We start from the raw sequence: 6240 nt of genomic DNA, 5'->3' as shown, positions 1-6240 counted from the left end.
ATATATATACTACCTATTACAATATATATATATAATTACTATACACTATGATATATATACACATATATATATATATATAAACATAATATATATATATACTATATTCCACATAGTTATATATATAAACAATACATATTATATATACACCATACATTAGTTATATACACATATATTATATATTCACATACGTATTATATATCAATACATTTATCATTACATATATACATGATATATATATATATATATATACATATATAGTACATATATACCTATATATACATATATATTATATATAATATCATATATATATATCATACATATACACACTATATTACATATACTTATATCAACATTATATATAGTATATTACAATATAACAATATAATATATATACATATACCCAGTAGTACATATACTATACATTATATATACATATACACATATACAGTATATATACATATATACATTATAATACGTATTATATAAATATACACATATATATATATACAATACATTTACATATCACATTTAATATATATATTATACATATCAATACATATTAATCTTACATCATTATATCATATACATACATAAGCATATAACATAATATATCTATATATTTACATATATACATTATAATATACACATATTACTATATATACATATACATATATCACATATATATATTATATATATACATATACATTACATATACCATATATCACATATATATCATACATATACGGTACTTTTACTTTTTTTTAGTGTTAACATTAAGGTGACAGGTACCGATCCGAAGACCTCGAACAACAACGTTGTTCCCAAACTCCACATCCAACCTGGAGATGAGAGTACCATGGAAATAGGGGTATATATATACATATATAGGATATAATTAGATACATATAGATATAGAGATATACAGGATAGGAAGAGAGAGAGAGAGAGAGAGAGAGAGAGATGAGAGAGAGAGAGAGAGAGGAGAAAAACAGGCATTAAGTTACTAATTTCAACAATCATCAAGTTTGCGTATGAAGTCAAATACTACATTAATTTATTACCTAAAAGTGTAATGTTGATGAGGTAAATGGTTATAAGTTAGGTTATTAGGCAGAAGCCAGTACTGTATGGTAGACTAAGCTGTTTAGCGCCTTACAATGGAGTTAGTAGTGGCACTAGTACCAGCGAATAGAGCATGGGCACGCGCGAGTAGGGATGTATTTAAAATGCTAGCAGTGGCGTGCTACACTGACATTTAAATATCAAGGTTTAACATTTTAGGCAATCGGGTATATCGTTGCATTTTCCCTTGACCCAAGTCAGAAGTAATCTATCATTAATGTGTTTCATGCACTATTTTCACTGTCTCATGGCATATCAAAGTTTAGCTATTCAACTTAGCTTAGAATGGCGTTTAGCGCCGATTGCTAAGAATGGTGAATACACACGAGAGCAGGTGCATTTGCTATGTAATGTAAAATGATTATCATCAAGATTTAGCCATTAATTGACAGTCGATATAAATTGCTTTACATTCCCCTTTACCCGAAGGCAAAAGTTATTTCGAGCATTTCAGCTAAAACTATGTGTTAATATTAACAAATATACCTTGCACTCTGGCTGTGCAGCTGCGGGTGATGGTTCGTAGGATGAGGTGAGCAAAATTCGATGTGATGCTCCCTTTCGCGGAACCTTCCGCCGGCATGTTCCCTGCACACGGGGGCACGTCCTCCAACCAGTTGCCCCTCGGAGTTTTTTAAATATCCAAAGTAGGACCACACTTCTGATCTTCTGCGCTTAGAAGGTGGAAAAATGGTACCATCGCGGCTTCCTTCTTCTGCTGCCATGCTTAAAGTGAGAGAGTGTGATAAAAGAACCTAGGAATAGTGGCGCCTGCGAACGTTCGAAAGTGTCACGTGTGTGGTGTAGAGCTCTAGTAACGCACATAGATAACATTATGTTTTGAAATGCAAAGTATTTAGCGCGGTAACAGTGTAATACAGTGTAACCGTGGGAGTATTAGGGAAATGAAAGCTCTCCCGGTGTAACGGTGTGCGGTAATTTAACCCACCGACATAACACCGTGTTTTGAAATTCAGAAGGTTATCTCACCGTCAAAATATTTTAGCGCGGTTACCGTCTACACCGGTAACCGTGACACCCCTAGCACTGACAATCATTTGCATTAAAAAAATAGACTGGTGCACCAGATTTAGCAAGGAGCTATAATTTCCATCTATAGTCCTAAATGTAGGACTACTGTACATAGCTATTTAATCACAATAGTGTCATTGATTAGCCTCGCCCTCTAGCTGTATCTATTGTGATCACCAGGCAGAGATCATCGTCATCACACTTTGCATGCTGACAATGCACACTGCAGCATGTAAAAAAAATTAGGATATTTAAACGACATGTTAATAGGCTGTTCATTAGCTCACCAATGACGATGTTTAGAACACTGCAGTCCCTGGTATCGGTCGTCTCGTCAACAACCACCGACAACTTCTTCCCACGGATTTTCTCCAAAACAGCCGTTATATGTTGGTCAAACACACGGGGCAGATGGATTTGACGAAGGGCTGTTTCGTTCTCGGGCAGCGCTCCTCCCTGCTTGCAGTGCTTAACTAGAAATGGTCGCAGCTTCTTCAGCTTTGCTAAAGGGATGTCTGACTCGGCGCAAACAGCTACAAAGTCCTGCACAAACTCTCGTCTTGAATCTGCTGACGAGGTACTTGCTGTAATTGTAGTTTGAAGTGCAGGTGTGTTTTGGGAAGCACAGTGTTTTCCCTTGTTTCTGACATGGCTTTTCGAGACTAAATGATCGTCGCACGTATTTTTGCGGGTCCAATCCACGGTATGTTGACAATATTTACAAAATAACTTATCGCCGGAGGCATAAAAATCATTCGGATACTGCTGTGCTCTGAATTGAGGGTTTAGTGTGGAATTTCGTAGCTTTTTAGATGATGATGTTGATACCGAAGCAGCTACACGCTTGGACATTGCTGTGTTGTTGTGAAGCAGTGTGGAAGTGACGTGTGCGTTGTAACACGTGTTAGCGTCCCGGTCATTTTTGCTTTGCACCAAACGTTCCATCGTTCTCCCGAAAACGGAATTTCAGTCCAAATTATGGCAAATTCTGCAATATTCCACGTTTTACAGTTGATTCCATTTTTATTGGTCAATTCCGCGATTCCGTCCGCGATTCCGTGAACGCGGATTTCATATGGCTCTATCATCTATACCCGAGTTCTCCATGGAGGCACCAAGAGCTCTGAGGGCAGCCATGACGACATGCAGCTCACCCAGTCTGGGAACACCATCTTGTTATCAGGTCAGGTCTGGCATTCTAGGAGCTGCACCACCTTCTCATAGAGGGCCATGTTCAAAGGTAATGGACTGTGGTGATCCTTCCCCACTGCCAACTTTCTCAGCTGATTTGCTTGCATGATCACAGTCAACAGAGTTGACACTCATTGTGACCACCTCTGGCAATAGTGGCAAGGCTCCAACCTGTGTCAACGGGAAGGCTTTCAGACAAACAGTGAGTTGTATCCTTGCCCAGCTGGAATATTGCTGGATGTTTCTCCTGCTTTTGCATTCCTGATAATTCAGAGTGCAAACAACCCATCCTAGATGTGTCAGCTGATAGGATTCTGGAGATCCCTGTGATGGGGCAACTGTGTAAAATACACTTGAGGGATGGACACTTTCTCATATAGTAGGCTATGTGTGGTCCACAACACAATATCAGACAGTCTGAAGAACAGGGCCGTTGCCATAGGGAGACGAAAAACTGTGGTTTACATAAGAATTATTATTTTTTTTTTGCCTGAATTGAATTTATAGATATTTTTTTTATCTATTAGAAGATAATGGTCTATTATAGCAGTAATAGATGAAAAAAATAATCAAATCAATTTGTTTTTGTTACTTAAAAAATGTTGGCACAGGTCTTTTATCGAACGACTCATGCATCGAAGGTGTTAATGTTGTAAAATGTTGTTTTTGTTTTACTACCATGTGTCTGAATGTGTGTTTCAAATGTTGTTATTTACAGGCCAAGATATTACAAAACCTTACATTACGGGCCATTTTTGGAAATTCCAATATGGCCCCTCATAAATCTGGCAAATGGAACATGATCTGAATCCTTATACAATACCCTCTTTCCAAATGATAGTTTAGCAAATCCCCAAAAAATCCCACGAAAGTTAATCAAAGTTATAATGAACCTGGCACTATAGCTGTGATCGGGAACTTTCCAACCAAATCTGCTAAATGTATCCAGCATATTTGTATTTGTTATGAACCTTGTTAGATAATTGGAGAAACCAAAAAATGAGGGAAGGGAGAAAGGGGAATATCATGCAACAAAGCTCAGGAAAAACTATATTGTACAATGCTGCTAATTATTATGATTTTCACTTTGTTATGATTTTTTTAGCAGGGATATGTACTTATTTGATTTAATTAANGGGGATCTGTCCATAGTTAAAAAGCGCAAGCAAAAAGGAGTTGGTCAGATGTAATAGCGACAGCCTGTACCAAGCATTTGGAGCCAAAAATAAAGTCAAGATGACGTCAATAATTTCCTTCAAAGCTGTTCCATTCTTCAATATGAAAAATCTGAAGATGAATTTTCCAATATGCCATAATATGAAAATATAAAAATGTGGCTTGACAGGAAACTGGATTATCTACAGCAGCTAGCCAGATAACTCTAGCGTTGTCTGCGATAGCATAATAACTTGCTAAACATTAGCTTGCAGGAAGTTACCAGAATTACAGAAAAAAAAAAATGTGACCCACTGAAGCTTGGCATCCACCTCATACTTAGGGAGCTCAGGACAACACTGAATAATTTCATCACACTTGAGCCAGTTTAGATGTAAATTAAATGCCAATTCCAAGTGAAAAGTCATACAGTCATTCAAAATCAAATTATTTTTCTCATCTGAAGAAAATATTCAGATATCGAAAAGCACCTTAGGAAAGGTTTCCACAGCAGTCTCTCAAAAGTATTTGTACTGATCCTTTTAAATGTAATGTTAGAGAATCAAAAGTATCTATTTAGACTGTATTAGTAATGCCTTCCTTTCAAATTATTGAAGCTCTGTCAAAGGAGTCTATTGAAAGTTGGGAATCATTCCTAGTCTCTCTATCTCTTTGCCTATCTTTTCAGTGTCCCTTCATTCTTCAGCATCCTCCCTCCCTCCCTCCCTCTTTCTCTCTTTCTCTCTGCTGCTGCCACCTGCTCTATTTTCCCCGCGATCGATAGAAAAGCCAAAACCTTATCAACATGGTCACAGTCATTAAAAGGCATCAGTCAATCCAGCGCGTCAATCTCAGTCCCATCCTGTTAATGTCTTGTCATTCTGCCTCAAATCAGCAGTCCCCCGTTTCTTACCGGCATCTCTTCCTCTGTTGTTTCTCTCTCTCCCTCTCTTTATCTCTGCTGTTTTTCGTCTTTTCTGACGCTCGTCTCCCTCTCTCTCCCCCTCTTTCTCTCCCCTCTTCCTCTCTCTCCGCTGTGAATCATGCCTTCTGTCAGAGGAAGGTTTTTCTGACAAGCGCTCGCTCTGCCAACCAACACACCAACGCAAACCCTCCTCCTCCTCCTCCTCCTCCTCCTCCTCCCCCTGTCCTTTTCACTCTGTCTCCCCTTTCTAGCTTTTCTTCTTGTCAATTCAGCCTCTCAATCTTTCCTTCTCTTCCTCTATCTATCTATCTCTCTCTCTCCTCCCATGTACACTCCACACAGCTTCGGGGCATTAAGAGCTTTGGAGCTGCAAAGAGACCAACTTCTTCTCTCCAGCTGCTTCCTCTCTCACTCATCTGCTTTCTGTATTGCTATCTTTCCCTCTTCCCATTCTCTCATTCCCTTCTAGAATTAGTTTGACCTGAGTGGTTTCACTTGGGAAATCATCACCTTCAGACATTTTCTAAATGAGGTAACGATGGAGAAAAAGAACGACATCTATATATCCATCTATCCATCTATCCATCTATCTATCTATCTATCCATATATCTATCTATCTACTGTATCTATCCCACATATCCATATTTCACTCTCCCACACACTCGTTTCTTCTCTGGCTCTCTCCATCCCTCTTGTAGCCCTCTCAGTTTGGCCTCTACCTCCCACTCCTCACCTCAGCGTTAATGCAACACGCATCACTGTGGAGGCGGAATGGAGAGTGAAAGAAAGAGACGGGAAAAAAAGTAAGAGCAAC

At 38.4% G+C, this 6240-nt stretch overlaps 1 protein-coding gene across 4 annotated transcripts in view; it reads right to left on the bottom strand.

Moving 5' to 3' along the window:
* The window catches only part of LOC104955493 (uncharacterized), a 20743-nt gene extending 14766 nt beyond the window's left edge, over window positions 1-5977 (bottom strand). Inside the window, exon 1 of one of the 4 annotated variants that reach the window (XM_010782822.1) lies at window positions 5936-5977. The gene's annotated coding sequence lies outside the window, so the exon portion shown is untranslated. Of the gene's footprint in view, window positions 1-4991; window positions 5057-5296; window positions 5389-5413; window positions 5454-5935 lie in introns of those variants that run through there. The other 3 variants (XM_010782820.1, XM_010782821.1, XM_010782824.1) reach the window with 3 other exon arrangements.
* Window positions 5978-6240: the final 263 nt, after the last annotated feature.

The sequence above is a fragment of the Notothenia coriiceps genome, unplaced genomic scaffold (genome assembly GCF_000735185.1).
Source record: "Notothenia coriiceps isolate Sejong01 unplaced genomic scaffold, NC01 NC01_scaffold00024668, whole genome shotgun sequence".
Classification (NCBI taxonomy): domain Eukaryota; kingdom Metazoa; phylum Chordata; class Actinopteri; order Perciformes; family Nototheniidae; genus Notothenia; species Notothenia coriiceps.
Note: the sequence above shows the minus strand (reverse complement) of the source record. Positions and strands in the feature narration are given on the sequence as shown.